The sequence below is a fragment of the Cygnus atratus genome, chromosome 3 (genome assembly GCF_013377495.2).
Source record: "Cygnus atratus isolate AKBS03 ecotype Queensland, Australia chromosome 3, CAtr_DNAZoo_HiC_assembly, whole genome shotgun sequence".
In the NCBI taxonomy this organism is placed as follows: domain Eukaryota; kingdom Metazoa; phylum Chordata; class Aves; order Anseriformes; family Anatidae; genus Cygnus; species Cygnus atratus.
In genome coordinates, this window is record NC_066364.1 from 83265364 (window position 1) to 83282645 (window position 17282).

General features: G+C 41.1%; 1 protein-coding gene across 3 annotated transcripts in view; it reads right to left on the reverse strand.

Annotated features, from left to right (window-relative positions):
- Positions 1–10042, reverse strand: part of AKT3 (AKT serine/threonine kinase 3) — a 152211-nt gene extending 142169 nt beyond the window's left edge. The window contains exon 1 of one of the 3 annotated variants that reach the window (XM_035563924.1): positions 9882–10042. The gene's annotated coding sequence lies outside the window, so the exon portion shown is untranslated. Of the gene's footprint in view, positions 1–9560; positions 9666–9881 lie in introns of those variants that run through there. The other 2 variants (XM_035563941.2, XM_035563933.2) reach the window with 2 other exon arrangements.
- Positions 10043–17282: the final 7240 nt, after the last annotated feature.

Here is a 17282-nt window from a genome sequence, read left to right on the forward strand (position 1 = left end):
TTCGGTTTGACATTCCTACAAGACTTCCAGTGCATTCCTTAACAGATGATCACAGGCAACTTTTTTCAACTATAAAGATAAAATAAGCAAAATACTTAGCTTGGGCCGGCATATGCTGTGATTTGTTTTATCCTATCTGTTAATCTAATGCAATTCCCAATGTTGATGTGTTCTTATGAAAAGTGCAATAATTTATTTTTATTGGTACAGACTAAGCTGTAAGAAATGAACTTCTGCACTAAGTAGCAATGATCTTGTCTGCCCACATACTGATCTTTAAGTCTATGATTTCTGTAGACATATAGTTTTAATGAATGAATTTATGCTTAAAGCTCCCTATTTATCCACTGATCATGATTAAGTTAGTGTTATTTAATCAAAATCTGATCTATGACTGATTTTTATCTCCGCCTGTGTCCCAATAACCTCAAATGCATGCCTGTAAGACAGCATCCTACTCCTTCCACGTACTACTACACCGAATTTCAAATAAAAATGCCAAAATGCAAAAATCAGATAAATATGATGACAAAACTAACCAAATTATCTCCGTTTCAGTTTCACAGTGCTACCAGAAACAACTTAAGTAAAATTATCAACAGTTGTATGCAGACATAATGGTTATAGTGATCACTCCCTTAATGGGTAATTAAAAGTCAATCTGAATTACACAGGAAACTGTAGAAGATAAATCGAAGCATTAAAAGACTAATGAAAATAAAGGTTATACATTCACACTACACTTTCAAGAAGCCATTTGTAAGCATCTGTAGTATTATCCCTTATTAAATTCCTTCGAGGCTTTCTAGAAGCTACATTCATTCACTCAGAAAGTCATCCAGCAACACACTTTTGAAAATTACCTACTGTGACGAAAACTGACCTTAATGAAAAACAGACATACAGAAACCTTCACCCTGAAGATGCACTGGTGCATTTCTACAGGCATAAAGGAGTTCTCTACAACATATGGAACGAGAACTCTCATAAGAGAATAGCATTCCATCTACAGTCCAACTATTTCAAGAAAACCTACAGAAACGTTCATGCTACACAGCCTGCACAGAGCTTAAATACTCATTAGCCATCAACTCTGCTCTCCTGATGCACTTCAAGTTTCAGCAGCTGTTACAGAGTAAATATTACAGTTTTCCCTGTTGCTATAGGATAGAATGGGGAAAAAATGTGTAAGAACTGAAGCTGAGGATGTTTTGCATTCCAGCTGCTTCCTACAGAGAAAAACCTAAGTTATGTTTTTATTTATGTTCCAACAACTGAAGAACGGGTTGTATTGCTTTTTCTTTTTTCTTTTCCACTTTATCAAACAGAACTTTTAAGAGGTAATTTTCCAATAGTACATCGTATGTATTTTGCACAATGTATCAGTCAGTCATGAATATGCATAATAAATACAAGAACCTATTATCTGTGTGCTTTCTGGTGCAGTTATGACAATTTACTCCATCATGACCAGCTACAAGAACGAAATGTCTGCATTTATTTTTGGATCTTGTAAAAAAAAGGTAAATTTTTTTCTTTCCTCTTTGGAAAACTATTAAGCCACATTTTGGCATTATGTGGAACAATTCAGCGCACTTCTGAAGGACTAATACTACAAAGAATTCTAAGTTCCTAGCTGTAATGGTCGCAAGGACATCTTTCTGAGCAAAGATCAAACAGAAACTTCTACATGCTCCTACATGATCTACATGATCCTACCGAGACTCACGGTTTTCCCAAAGTGTGGTGAAAAACCAACACATTCTCAGTTTTCATCTTGAACTTTTGAGACTAACAGCAATATAAAGAAACAGTTCGTTTCATGCTGCTGTCGCCTAGGAACTATAGGACCTACCCTTAAAAGAAGCAATGGACTATTCAGTAGGGAGAAGACACCTTTTCTCAACTTGTATTTTTGAATTAAATGAGGCACTCACGCCCATTGCAGCAGTCAGGCACCTCCACAGACTCAGCGGATGGGAAGAAGAAAATATTTTCCTTCCAAGCAGAAGGAGCAAGAACAGTGTTTCAGGTCTACACTTAACAACCACTATGTGCAAGTGAATAATCATCAAGACTCGTAAGAGCAGACAACACTCCCTTGGAATCTGGGCATCCTCCCATTTCCCCAGTGACAAGAGACAGCTGAGTACAGAAGACAGTGCCCATAAATTCAGTGTAAATTGTATGATTCAGGTCTCTGTTGTAAGAACTTTCATAAACAGAAGCTCCTACTTTCAACAATTTTGGAGCTGAGAAAAAACAGATACTCTCACATTTACCAACTTAAGCTACCAGAGAGAATACCAACAGGATCAGCTTCACCTCTTCCAATGACTACCCTTACAACTTCACGTACCTTTTGCAACCCAGCGATTATATAAATCTAAATGTATCAGGGAACTGCCATTTTACCTTTTTCAAGTAACCATTTGTTTAATAAAATGCTTTGGGGAAGTGGGGAGAGAGGATGGTGTCAAAGTCAATCTTTCTCTTTGCCTGACTTCACTGAGATTCCTTGGTCTTCAACATAATCAGAGCCAAATCTCCTCATCTTTACCTCATTTCTCAGAAAGGTACACTGAAAAATTATATGTTTGCACACACAAAACACACACTAATAAAAAAAAAAAAAAACAGCTCTTAGTCAGTCATCCTCTAGTGGCTATCATCATACCCATGTTTGTTTCTCTGCTTTAGGGGCTTTTTTTTTTTTCCCAGATCAAGTTCTTAGGAATCAATCCTCAAATCCTCCAAAGTTTGAATCCTCCAACGCAACCAAACAGACTGTAGCAGTCTTCAGTACTGTTTGTAATCACAAAGTAAGAAATTAAAAAGTTAAGGCTCCAAACTAAAAACAGAGTTCTCTTTAGGATGTAAAGTTGAGATTCAAGTTTTATTTATATGAAAAATGCATCCATATCCTCTTCCCCTACCCAAGTTGTTATCTGACAGTCTGGTCAAACAATTAGAGGATACATTGCACAGCATCAAAAATTACACAAAGGACTATGCTGCAGAACAGAGATTGTTACAAAACTTCCTAAATTAAATTAACCTGTATTACTAATGGAAGAATCACATCCAGTTCAGTGACTTATCTAAAAAGTAGTGTATTTATACAGGCTTCTACAAACTACATATTCTGCAATTTTGGTTATACTTCAAAAACAGTGCAGTTGGATTATGTCCCTCTTTATGGTCTCAGGAGGACTGATTAATTTAAATACTATCGCTACTTAGATTGAGAAAAAGGAACCTGCAGGCAGACAGTTTACGTTCAACTTAAAAGAACTTCTAAACAAACAAACAAAAAATCACAAAACAAAACATTAACTGGTTTTACAATACAAAAAACAAAATAAAAACCAACAAACATTCTAAGTACATTCTAAATTTATAAAATCTTTACTGTATGCACAGTTAAGACACTTAAGCATACCCCTAAATAATTTCTAATTTTAAATGTTCCTATTTTACAAATTTTCCAACAAATATAAAAAAAAAATCCAAGATATCTCTGCAGCAGGCATTGCAAACATTTTTTTGAATTGTATTCTGCACTAAAAGTCTCAATGTCATTAAGAATATTGATATTAAAAATTATTCCTGACAACTTTATTTCATAAGCCTTGACTTGGAATTAGAAGGAGGATAACAGAAATAGCAATATTTACGCTTTGTGGTAAGGAAAAACAAGATACTTTAGAAAAGATAAATAGGTCTTTTTAAAGCACATTTATATGTATGCTTTTTCCCTTAATATTTTCAGTCTTCTATCTTCACTTACAGTATGTCAAAAAGCTGCACATAACTCATACATGTTTAGATAAGCGAGTTAGAGACTTCAGATAAGTTCAATTGTGACTGCAGTCACACTGAAATATTAATATGTTAAGTTATATGTTTCAGTCAGATTTTACAACAGAGTAATTTGCCAATAAAGAAACTATAATCCTGTATTCTTTTTCATATTAGAATGACAAATTAAGCTATTTTAAGGGACAAAGGCACAATTAAGGTAAGGTGAACAAACCCACCCCGTCTTTGTTTACCAAGGTATAAAGGAAGTTTCTAACAGTAGCTAAATTGTTTCTCTAGAATCCCACATGAAAAAATAACAACCCATTGTTTGCATTGTTTTTATTGACAAAAATGCTTTGAATCCTTTTCTCTCCCCCAGTCAGAAAAAAAAAATAACTGAAAATAAGACAGGAGAGTGAGAAAATAAAATGTATGAGAATACAGGTCTGAAATTCAACCAAAGAATATATTTAAAGCAGTAAATGTGAATGGAGGGCTAATGTTATATATTAAAGAAAAAAGTTACTCAGATAATGAACTTGGGAGAGTTTTGAGACTTAAAAGAACTCAAATTAAGGATTAGTTGAGTGTATTAACTATGACAGCCATTCAACACTTCAAAATATGATAAATTTAATTTGCTGAGGATTAACATAGGAATACTCTTTCTTGCCATTTCAAGATGAAGTTCCTTCACTCTTAAAAAAATAGTTTAGTAATGTCTCAAGCTACCAAACAAAATTAAACTCAAGTTTAATATTCTGAAAACAAATTAAATTGGATTTTTAAGTCTGTAATACCCTGAAACAGGTTGTCTAATTTGCAAAAGGTCATAGAACCAAGAAATTCCCATACATTCTGAAATGAGATAGGTTAAAAGATATCTAAGAGATACAAAATAGAGCTTCATTAAGTTCATATGTTTGATTCTTGGTAAGATAGTAACTTTTGTGGAGCACAGCACCATAGTGCATACACAATGCCAAGCACACAGTTGAAGCCACAAAGAATTAAGACAATAAAAGTCAGAAATAAGCAAAGTACCATGAGTAATGAGAAAAGGAAAGTACTGAAATAAAAAATGTGCTCTCAAACTATAAATATACAAGATGGAAAAAGTTCAATGACATGTCTACCAAAAGACTTTTGTTCAAACTCCTAAATTAGGATTTATTTATTATTTGGGTATTGTACAAATTACATTCTGAATTTGCTTGAAAAAGTGATTCTTTCCCACATAGCTATCAGAAATTGCTGAACTTGCTAATTCTGCCACTGGAGCATGACCAGAACCACACTCCAACTTCTAATCTAAACCTTTTGGATTTGCTTGTTCATCTTCAACAAGCATTATTCTCATCAACTTGAGATCTGAATTTCCTAAGCACAGAATGAATTCTCTACAACCATAAATGAAGACTGTTCATTTTTCAAAAGCATCTTGTCACTTGGACACATTTAAGGCTAGAAAAACACAAGACAAGTCATACCAATCACATATCCCAGGAAGCACACTAAACACTCACGGGGAAAAAAAAAAAAAAAAACCTTTTGTTGGTAGAAATTGTTTTGAAAGCCTGCTGAGACTCCACCAAGAAATACTGTATTACTTTTGCGGGGTTAAACCACCTGCAAGAGAAGCTTTTGACCTCTAGGCACTGCCACCCCACACCTAGTGGCAAGACCTTATTGATCTCAGTAAAGCTGAACCAGGCTCTTCACCTGTGCCCCTACTGTGGGATGCATTCAAATAACTTCATCACACACACAGTGCAGTAACATCTGACAAACAGTGCTATCGTGTCATTCAGCCACATGTATGAAACACCGAGGTCCTGCCTGCATTCTTAAGGGAATTATTGCTGCTCTTTAGTCAGGATATTCCAGAAAAATTCACAGGGTGAGAACTTGTTCTTAATACTCTTTTTGATCAACAGGACTCACACCTAGACACTCGCATAGAAACATGTGGAAAAATAGGGTCGCTCAAGATGGACACAAGACATAAGAAATTATTTAATCTAAACATATTCAATGTTGACACTAATATCAAAAATCTGAGAAATATTTAAAATGACCAAAAGCAAACATCTTTCTATACACAGGACAAAAATGCTTCCTCTCCTTGACAAGAACATTTAATGATATTTGTAACTTTTTTTTTTTTGTAAGTATCAACTTTGCCACAGCTTCCTAATATACCTGAACAACACCTATAAATAACAAAGATAAAAAGAATCTGCTTGGAATCCATCACATGTGCCAAAACTACTTCAATTGCCATACTTGATGTAGAGCTACAGGACAAGGACAAAATGCCATACCATCTATTACTACAGCCTTGCATTTTCTGCAAGTTTTTTGTTAGTATATATTAGTGATTCAACTAAAACAAGTTTCATTTATAATTCTTCTCTTCATATAAGCAGCCCTGAATCTGCTTCATACAAGTAGCCCAGAAGAAAACACAAACCAGAACTTTAAAGATGATTTGACACCACACAAAGCACTAACAAGTTAACTTTCCCGTTCAGTAGTTTGATTTGTTTCTCCGCCTTTAATAGATTTGTAAAACACTTTGAATAAGCTTTCCCATTTACTATGCAACTACTGCTTAGAAAAGTGTCTTCTATATAGCCTGCCAACCTGTTGCAAAGAGGAGCAACAAGTGCCACAGATTTACCAATGAGAATTTGCAACACCCAGAGCTGCCCTTCCATGTAACCAGGAGGCAACATACTAGCAGACACTAGGCTCCTCATCCCAAAGATCCCTTGCTTTACCAGCAGTGCCACACGCCCTGATGGACCTGCTGCACTAGACAGTAACCTCCGTCCCCACCGTGATATCCTTGGTAGGCATATCCTAACAGAATGAGAGCCAATCTAACGCTCTAGAATGAAGGGCAATCTTACAAGTGGTGGTAAATTTCATACAAATATTGGAAACAAAAGTGACATTTTAAAGGTAAATAAAACTCAGGAATGCACACATTTAACTGTTCCACTCTCTTTGAATCATCAATATTCTTCACAAAGGGAGCAGTGCACATTTTGAACAGAAGGCTTACTTTATTACCTGGGAAAAACAAACCAGAGGGCTTTGGGCACACAGTGCTAGCTGACTTGGGACAACTAACACCCATACTAAGCACGCAGCTACAGTCTGGTGTGTTCCTTTTAAAGCAACTCCATTTATGCATTAACCATATCAAAATGGAAGTACACTACAAGAAAGTTTTCACTCCGTGTATTTCAAGGTCCTCCCACTCTCCAGTGTTGGTTAAAACTAGCATCGTGCCAAAGCCACCAAAGATGCCACCAAAGTTAGACTTCCACGCACCAAGTCAACCTCTCCTGCTGAATTAGCAGCACAAAATGAAATTCCAACCAAATACATTTATTAGAAACTGTATCTTCTTTACACTAAGAACAGCACAGAAATTTCAAGTGTATTTTAACATTTGAACTACTGCAATAATGGTGTCATACCTTCCAAAGCAATCGAGTATTTCCAAGTTATTTCACAAAAAAAAAAAAAAAAAAAAAGTTTCTTGGGTATAGAAATGACTCTCTCTTTAAATTGGGAAAATTTGATTTGCACACGGAAAGTGAAAGAAGACTAAATAAACCAGTGGCAGACAAATTCCAAGTAGTCTGAAGGATGCCTCAGTTATTATACAAACTTCAGACACATGCTGTTTCAAACTGAAGTCGGAAGTCGAGATATGGTTTCTGGGAACATCTTGCAAACAGAAGCTTGGGTTGCAAACAATAGCAGAGCTCCAGCGGTTTTGGGGTAAGCTAAAGAAAAACCACTATTATCCCTTCCTTCCACAAAGCATTTGCTCCAGTGTCAAGATGTCAACATTTTCTAGTACAAGTTAATGCCATCGCAGCCTTAACACTGTATCTGCTTCAACTGGGGCAAGATAAAAACTCGTATGTGTCAGATTTCTCATGGACTTCCCGTAGAGCAGCAGCGCGTTGTTTAACCAGGCATCATCTTCCCCCAAACTGCCAAACAAGTGAGGGAGCACGATGCTGAAATACAACTTTCTATGAAGCTGCCCATGAAGCTGAAGGGCCCGCTGAGGTAAGGCAAACCTAGCTAGAGGAAGGCAGGAACGCACCACAGCATCGACCACCTCAAAGAGGAGTTTCACTGGTGTTACCTGTGTGTGTGTGTGCATACACCAAACATTTACATTAGAGGAAAAATGAGTTATCAAAATACAATACAAGGCTTTCCAGGAAATGGGATTTTTCTTATCTCTACAGTTTTTCTTTGGCTCTCATTTGAACTTGACTGACTGGTCACATCCAACCAAAATAGATCCACGTGGGCTATAATTAGCAATCCAATCCAATTAGCGATATTGGGGTCAACTTAAAGGCTCCTGCCATAAAACAAACAGACAAGCAAAAAAAAACAGTCCTAGAGGCGGGATCTTGAGTTGTACGCTTAACTTAAAAGCCAAAATAAGCTTTCTTTCCTATTTCACGTACACGCTTTTCACATTTGTCTACAGAAGCTTGCAAAAACAACAGGTCACGCTGAAGAAGTCCTTTCTCAGAAGTTCAGGACCTCTCATTTGCATGCCTCTTGCCTTGGGAAACTGATTGCTATGTACAGAATCTGGTGAGGTATGGGGGAAGTACGTCTGCCTATTCGCCAAGTTTTGGTAGGTCCTAAACAAACAGTGGTAGAAGAGGCTGCTGCGAGTTCCTTCAGTCCTGGGAAAGGGTGGTGATGGAGGTACCTGGGGCACTGGGGTTTTCAGAAGAGAACTTCTTAAGGAGAAGTTAAGCGAGTCTAGCCGTAGGCGTATTTTCATAAAAATAAAAACGAGATCTTGTAGATACATCCAAGTAGCCAACCAATTGATAATTACATTAAAAATATAGAATGAAGGTGAGGAGCGATGCACTTGTTTACTCCCTACCAGCCGCACAAGCCCAGGATTTGGGCTTTTTTTTTTTTCCTTTTTCTTTTAGCCTAACCCCGTTAGATAACCCAGCGTGGAAGGCAGTGGGTAGGGAACCAGCAGCAACCGCGCCGCCGCTGCGCTCCCCTCCCCTCCCCTCCCCGACCGCCGCCGGACCCTGCGGACGGGACACGGCGACAGCATTCCCCCACCCCCCCCCCCACCCCATCGCGACACGCTGCGACACGCGTGGCGCGCGCCCCGGCGACATGGGGGGGGTGCAGCACGTGCGGGGCGCGCCCCCGCCGCGCGTCAACTTGCTCGGCATGTGCGCGGCGGCCTCCATGATGGCTGGTGCGGGAGGAGGAGGAGGAGGAGGAGGAGGAGGAGGAGGGTTTGGGGGCGGCGGCCGGTTTGTTTACTCGCAGGCAGGAGCCGCCAGCGGCGGCATCACCCGGGCGGCGCGGGCACGCGCACACCGCGCCGCGGGCACGCGCGCGGGGCTGCCAGACCCCCGCGCCGCAGTCACCCCCGGCGCGCTCCCGCGGGGGGGGATAAAAAAACGTTGGGGGGGGATAACGGGCGGGCTGCGCTCGCTCCCGCCGGGGGCGCGCCCTGCCCGACACCCCCACCCCCCCCCGTTACATAACGCCCGCACCGCCCGGGGGGGGACCCCCGCCCCCGGTCCCCCCCAGCCCCGGGCCAGGCCCGGCCGCGCCGCCGCCCCGCGCCCCCTCCCCGCCTCCCCCCCCGCTCCCCGCCCGCCTCCTCGCTCCCTCCCCTCCCGCCCCTCCCGCCCCGCCGCCGCCCGGCCCCTCCCGCCCCGTACCTGCAGAGGCGGCGGCGGCGCCGCGGGCGCTGCTGCGGAGCCGGAGGGCGGCGGCGGCGGCTCCGGCTCCGGGGGGAGAAGGGGAGGAGGGCGCCGCTGCCGCCTCCTCCTCCTCCCCCGTCCCCCCGCCGGGCTCGGCGGCGGTCCCCGGCGGCTCCGCGGGGGCGGCAGGAGGCGGCCCCGGCCCCCCCCCGGCTACATGGAGCCGCGCGCCCCGCTACGCACGGAGCCGCCCGGGCGGGCAGCGCGGCCGCGGCGGCATCGACGCGCGGGGGTCAGGAGGAGGGCGGCGGCGGCGGCGGCTCCCCCCGGCGCACTCACCCCGGAGCCGGCCGGGCCCCGCTGTCGGCTCCTCCCGCCGCCTCCGCCGGGCTCGTTATTGACTTTCAGGAAAACTCCCGACGTCACCGTCTCCCCCCGCGTGTCTCCCCCTCCGCGGCGGCGGCGGCGGCGGCGGCATCGGCGGCATGCCCAGCTCTCGCGAGAAGCGCGGCGGGGCCGGGGCCGGGGGGGGGCCGCCAGACGGCGCGGGGGGAGCCAGACAGAGGGGGGCGGCTGAGGTGAGGGGGGCGGCGGGGACGGGGCCGCCGGCGGCGGCGGCTGCAGGAGGAGGAGGAGGAGGAGGAGGCAGCGAGGCGGCGGGGGGAGGCCCGCCCGCCGCGGGGCGGCCCCGGTGGTGCGGCGGCCCCGGCATCCGCAGGGCTGCGGTCGCCCCGACGGGCACACGGATGCGCCCTGGCGATGCTCCCTCACGGCTCGGCTCCCGGTGCCACCAGCGAGAAGGACACGGCGCCGGTGCCCCATGGTCGTGTCTCAGGACTTCCTCCCTCCCGCATCCCGCCTTCCTCTACAACCCTCTGAAACCCCTTCTTCTCCCTCTTCTGCTGCAGGGCTTCAGCGAGAATTTCTAGAGGATCTAAATAATCGTAGGAGTTGGCATAGGACTGGGAAGTTGCCTCCAGGGGCAGCGAATCCATTCCCTGCTGTGGCAGGCAACCATACCGCACAATCCCATTCATAAATCAGCTGAGTTTCGTCTTCGAGCTACAGAGTTTGTTTGCCCTACTGATTCCACTGGCAGACTGCACCCTATGCTCCCCATCCCCTGAATTCTGAAGAAAAGCAAAAAAATATTATTTATTCGATTAACACAACTTTTTGGGGAAAAAAAATAGAAGTACATTGCCAAGCATTACTTCCTTTCCCCGAAATTACAGTTCAGTCTTCCTCTTTCCTCAAAAACACTTGACTGAAATGAGCATCTCATCCACTATTAAGATGCACATAAAGCCATAATATCCATTATTCAAATGGATGTATACATTAATGTCTCCCCTCACCATTGTCACAATGCTGCTCCTGAAAAACGAAAGGTGTGGTTGGTTCTTGGAAGGTGCCTTCTGATTGCCGCGATCCCCACAGAGCACCCAGAACCTGAGGCAGCGTGAAGTCTGCATGGGCAGTAGCTGATAGACTGGCAATAAACTGTTCAGGCACCAAATGTTTAGTGTGAAATCCGGGCCCACGGAAAGCAGAGGTATTTGGTATCAGGCAGACCAGGAATTCGTTGCATTTCTGCTGTATGTTGACCCCTGCCGCAAACAGTAGCATATTTCTTATTAGTATATTTGTGTAGTTGATCATCCTCGTTCATTTCTCCTCACTTTCAAAAAGCTGCCTAACAGATACTTCTTGTATGAGGACAGCAATTTGCTTAAATTTATCTGTATATGCTCAGTGTATATCACCCAGGAAAATCTGGCCTAAATGCACATTTTTTAAATCTAAAAAGAAGAAAAAACTGCTCCGTGGTGAAAATACATTGGTTAGAGAGGATAACGCTTATCTCCAAGAAAGTGTAGTTTTCTACATTTTTGTTTTATTACAAATTGGTGAAAGAGTATGCTGAAATCTGATGAACTGATCTGGCGACTAAACGTACTTTTTCAGTAATTCTTCATTCGGATATTTTAGATTTATCTATACAATAAGGACAACTATCCATGGGCTAAAATTTTTTTGCCCAACATGACCTTGAAATCAGATTCACCACCTTCATACTCCCTAGCAATGTAAGGCCATTGCTCTTTTTGGAAATTTGTAGTTACTAACTAGTCCTAAGGTTTTGATGCTGCTCAGCCTTACATATTGACCTTAGTGAGCTGAATCTTACCTGTAATTTTTGTACGGATTACTAAATGTGCTATATAAATAAATGCCTCTATGCCACAGTTTGTATTTTATTTTTCTTAAAGCATATAACCATTTTATTGCTTAGTGTCTTACTCCAAGACATCAGAATGATTTCTTGCAAAGAGTTAATCACTGCAAGGTTGGCAGAAGTGACCCCTGGATTAATAACCAAATAGTGTCATACCTCTTTCAGAAATAACATGGCTGTGATGTACATACTGTGAACATAATGAGGTTGTAGGTTCTGCAGAAATGACATCATTTTCAGATTAATGACTATGTGACATGAATTTAATGAACATATTAACAACATATGCTAATGAAGAAAGTAGTGTAGTTCACATGGTAAAGACAATAGGACTACACGTAAATACAAGAGAAAACAGGCACCTTTGCGGTTGCGTGCTCCAAATACAGAACCCTGAAACAAACTGAATAAAACCCGTTTGTTGTCACCCATACTGGCTCTGCCAATAAGGTTGATAAACTTTTATATGATCACTGATAATCATGATTTCTACAGAAACCAAATGGAAAACTTGCATACAATCTCTGCAAATTCTATCCATTCTGGGAAAAAAAAAAAAAAAAAAGGATGTATGCCTTATTTCACCTAACATGCTTATGTTAAGTGTGATACTACCAGAGTGATAGAGTCTTAGACTGTGGAGATTCATAAAACTCCTGCAAATAAATAGTTAAGTGGGAGAAGAGAAGACTGCCTGCAGAGCACTGGTTCTCTCTGCCTCTGTGCATTACATTGCCTTCATTTTAATTTCTGTCCTTTTTCCTTGTGTCAGCTAATAAGCTTACTTCCATGTAACAATGCATTTTAAAAACAATTTTAACTCAAAGTGCAGCAATTTTCAGAAAAAAAAAAAAGAAAAAGAAAAAAAAAAAGCAGTAGGTCAGATGACAATCTCTACCTTTAAATTCCCTATTAATGTCTGTCTTGTTATGCTTTGAGAAGCACACAAGTATCAGTGGCAACTGACTGGCAGGAGAGCAATGAAATTTGCTCTACATGCAGTGATGCTTAGAAGAGATATGCATTTTGTTACAGTGGAGTTAAGGTGCTGCCTGCAAAAGTCATGACGTAAGTTTTTTGTATATGCATAGTTCTTAAAAAGTTTAAACATGTCTGTCAGTGAGCATAAGTTCAGCTGCTGTGAGGGAGAACATGTTCGTCTTATCTTGGGCTGTGACTCTGGATTCTCTGTGTTGTCACAGGCATGCAGCTGATTCAGGACTCTAACCATTGCTGCCCAAACCCTAGCTGTCTCCTGTGACAATTAGACTCCTGGCAACTCATTGTAAAGCTGCAGAATTTAGATAAGATGTTTAGGAAAAGCATAGGAAGGGGATGTTGCAATCCAGGGGATGCTGGGAGGAAACAAAACTTACAGAAGTGCAGTTGGATTTTACAGTGCATTTTTTTTCCTTTCTGTTGCATTTGCTTCTAAATAACTTTATTGCTGTAATACCTTTCTGCTTTCTCTTTACTCTCTTTGACTCCCAGTTGATTTCTTTTTGGCTCTTCTGTCTCTGAGGCTGTCTCAGAGGGCAATATCCCACTGCTTCTGTAAACTTGCTTTGTTTTCTTCCCCCTGTCCCTGGATATTTGTGAGTTGTTTGGGAAAAATAAAAACAAAACAAAACAAAACAAAAAATTAAAGGGTCGTTCATTTATTTCAAACAAGAAAATCCTGCCATGTAGATTTTGCCTTTGCACCCTGTGTTTTGCTGCACATCCCACCAGTTCCATAAGACTGGGCTTCAGCATCAGGTGCCATGTGGCTGAGCTGCCCCGTACGGCGAGGTGGCTCCTTGGTACGTTGCAAAAATTGTCTGGATTCAGAAATTTCTGCTTTCCGCGGACAGTCACGGTTCATCAGTGCTTACCAAAGGTATTAATATATGGACTCAAATTATTATTATTTTAGACCCGCAGGGTGTAGGCCATCTGTGAATATGCAGTAAAGCAAGACAGAAATAAAGGAATTATTATTCTGTCCACCTATATTTTGCTGAACAGCACTATAATTATGCTGAACGCATTAGAGACTTTAGATAAAGGACTGTGTAAATATCAGTTGATAGCATTTATTTTACAGCATGTTATTATTGCTTTATTATTTATCCTCCAAAGATCTGAAAGTGTGTTTTCCTTCCCCTTCTTTCCTGTACTCCCACACACCGGCACTTTGCAAACACAGAGGAAGGCACGTGCCCTGCCCCGATGACCTTACCCGACTTTGAAACAAGATATGACAGTAAGTATGACAAACGATGGGAGGGAAGGATGGGAAGAGGGCAGTAAGATTACACAGTTGCACAGTTTAGCTATATGCTTAACTTGATGTATAGGCCTTCAGATGAACTTGGAAATTTTTCCTCAGTGAGAAAATAGTTTCCATGGTGCACGGATTTATCTGAGGGAGGTCAATCTACCACAGAAGAAAGCCAAAGAGAAATAAAATGCCAGCCTTTCTGCCTGAGCTTTCTTCTCCCTCTCTTTCCTATCCGATTTTAATTTCATCAGCGCAGATAAAAAATGTCTTTGAATAAAATTCTGCAATTACCAGCGTACAGCAATTTCTAACACAGAACCCTGTCTGTGTCCTGGTCTCACTTAATTGAAGTCAATGAGAAAATGCCAGTTGATGCTACTTGGAAGGATCAAGTCTGTAATGCATGAGCAAAATCAGAGAGCATAAAGTTTAATGGGGAGAAGGACAGAATTTTAAACAGATGTCTTCTCTTCAGAGGTTTTGTGACCACGTAAATTTTCCCCGTGTGATCCTGAGAGGGTCACGGCTGCCCAGAGTTAGAAAAAAGCAGCTGAGGAGAAAGCTGGCTGCTGATGAAGGGAAAGGAAGCCGTCTATTGCCAGACAGAGCCCAGGTCTTTTCCTTTGCTTGGAACTTTCTTTGGCAAATGATCAGGATATCAGCGGTAAAGCACACCTTATCCTTTGAGTGTGTTACTTAGAGCACCTTCCTTCGCCCCTGGATACCATGCAGACTTCACTGTGTGATTTGCTGGGCTCCTTCCCCACAGTGTCAATCCCCTGGCTTGTAGCTAGGGCAGCCCTCCATGATTTTCTTTTTTGTCTATAAGACAGCAGCTGAAGTACAAGGAGATTGTTTTAGTGTCAACAATAACACTATTCCACTGGCTCTGGCCAAACCATTGGCTACACTCTTTGCCTTTGATACATTCCATGCTAGAGAGTACCTGCATTTTCTAAGCTGTGATGAAATCAAAGAATTAGCACAAAAGTTTAGAACACAAAGACAGATTGGGGTTGTGATAACAAGGACCTTCTCAGATCTGATACGTATGTTCTCGTTAATAATGAGGTATAAGGATATGCTAAAATATTAATGGTGCATTCATTAATAGTCTTCAAAACTGAAGGGCAGATTGCCTTGAACACTTCAGTTACCTTACACAAGTTTTGGTGATTTATCTGGATATATATATCTGCTTTGTACAAAGTAAAACTAGCAAAAGATGATGATGAATCCAGTCCTTTGTACGTACCTATTATATACAGGAATATGGTACAAAATAAGAGGAATGTCTACAGTAAGATTTTCTGCCAAATTTGTTAGCAATCTGTTTAGCAAACTTCATGATAACAGAAATCTGATCAATTATTGACCTCTTTTTAACTTTATTTACCATGAGCTGAAGAAAAAGAATATATATATATTAGCCAAGAATGGCAAGTTGTAACTAAGTGCAAGAGACAAAAGCGTTCACCCATCTTCTCATAATGCCAAGATTTGAACAGGGTGCTCCTGAGCAGATGGTTTAACAGACTAAAGCATTAGTTTGCTGATCCTCCATGCTTGCTAATTAATTCTTCAGTTTACTAGGATTTAAGATGATTGTTAAAAACAAGGCTTCTCTTAAAATAAACTTTAGGTAAACGTTATAAAGTGGTGGTTAATATTATAATGGCTGTAACAAGAATTTTGTGTATTTTTTAGAAAAGACATTCATCAATGTAAGTCTCAAGTACTATCCTTAAAAATTCTGCCACTGAAACTGTCTTGTTTTAAGAATTTGTTTTTGTTTTCCTAGCTAATTAATCCTCTGACTTCCTGTTGACACTGTTGAGTCAAGATTATGTCCTTGACTTCTGTGAGAATGCCGTATATATTAACATGGGAAGGACTTAATCTTTTATAACACAACTGTCCCCTCTCCCTGAATTGTTTTAAGCCCATCATCATTGACAAAGTAAAAACTGCAGTAGTGCCTGTATTGTTTTAAAAATCATTGTAATTCTAACTAGTATGATTTCTTATAGTAATTTATTTCAGGTTAACATTAAAACAATGAGTTCTTATTGAGTGTATTAAAATGCAATATTGTAGAGTAGCTTGCTGTTTATTAGATTTAGACAGCAGGCAAATCATTCACTTATTTCAGATTTCATTTTTATGGCAGTTTTGTACACTGGACTCCAATTTGAAGACAGCAGAACTCCACCCAGTAGAAATTTTGGAATTTATACTACACAGATGAAAAAAAAAATCAATTATATGATGATAAAATATTCTTTTGCAAAGAAGGAAGTGGGAAGAAAACAAAGTAGTAGTAGGAAAATAAGAACTTCACTTACTAAAGCTAAGACATAAACTTTGAAGGCCTATCCATTGTTGCTTGCAAAGGGGAGGTCCACATTTAATTAGTGGACTTGGGTAATTTCTGTCAAGTTGTCTCACTATGGCCTAAAAGAAGCTCCTCTTCCTTTGTCCTGCTTTGCCAGAGGAGGTGCTGTGAAATTCTGCAGTCGATTTTCTTGTTGTGGTTTGTTACTTCTGTGTTTGTATGTGTTTTGGGATATCTTCCTTTGTGTACAAGTTCAGATTTACTGGTTCAAATTCAGAGCTGTATGTTATCTCTGTAACTATTCATGCTGTCAGAGCATTATTGGTTGTTTGTTATGTTAAAAATTCTTGGCAATCCCCTTTCAGAACAACAGATAAGAATTCTTATTACTATTGAACAGAATTCATAACTTGTCTCATTCTATAATCTATCCATCTTGTAAACCAAGAAAAAAATATTATTATAGATGATTCAAGGGTGAACTTCCTAGTAAGCTGTCAGTATGTCATCTTCATAGTACCAGTCTTCAGCTCCATTCAATAAGTCATTTTCTTATCCAGGACAACTGCAAGGAATTTTGTAATAGTTTTAATATTTCCTTAACAGGGAATCTACACTGAGGGTATAAGCTATTTATTGAGGTGACATCTGGTTTGAAATGAAGGTAACATGATAAGCTGCTCAAGGTGAATTAATGCTAGTAAACTTGAAGCATTAATTTCAGTAATTTTAGATAGATGGGTTACTACCATATTAATTAAAGCAATACTAGAACACTATGCCCAGCCAGTGCTCCCATTTTAAAAGCAGCAGAAAGAATTAAAAAGAATTTAAAAATGAATGATCTGATGTTGAAATCTTACTTTACAGTGAAAGATTACAGTCTGATCTCCTTAACAAAAG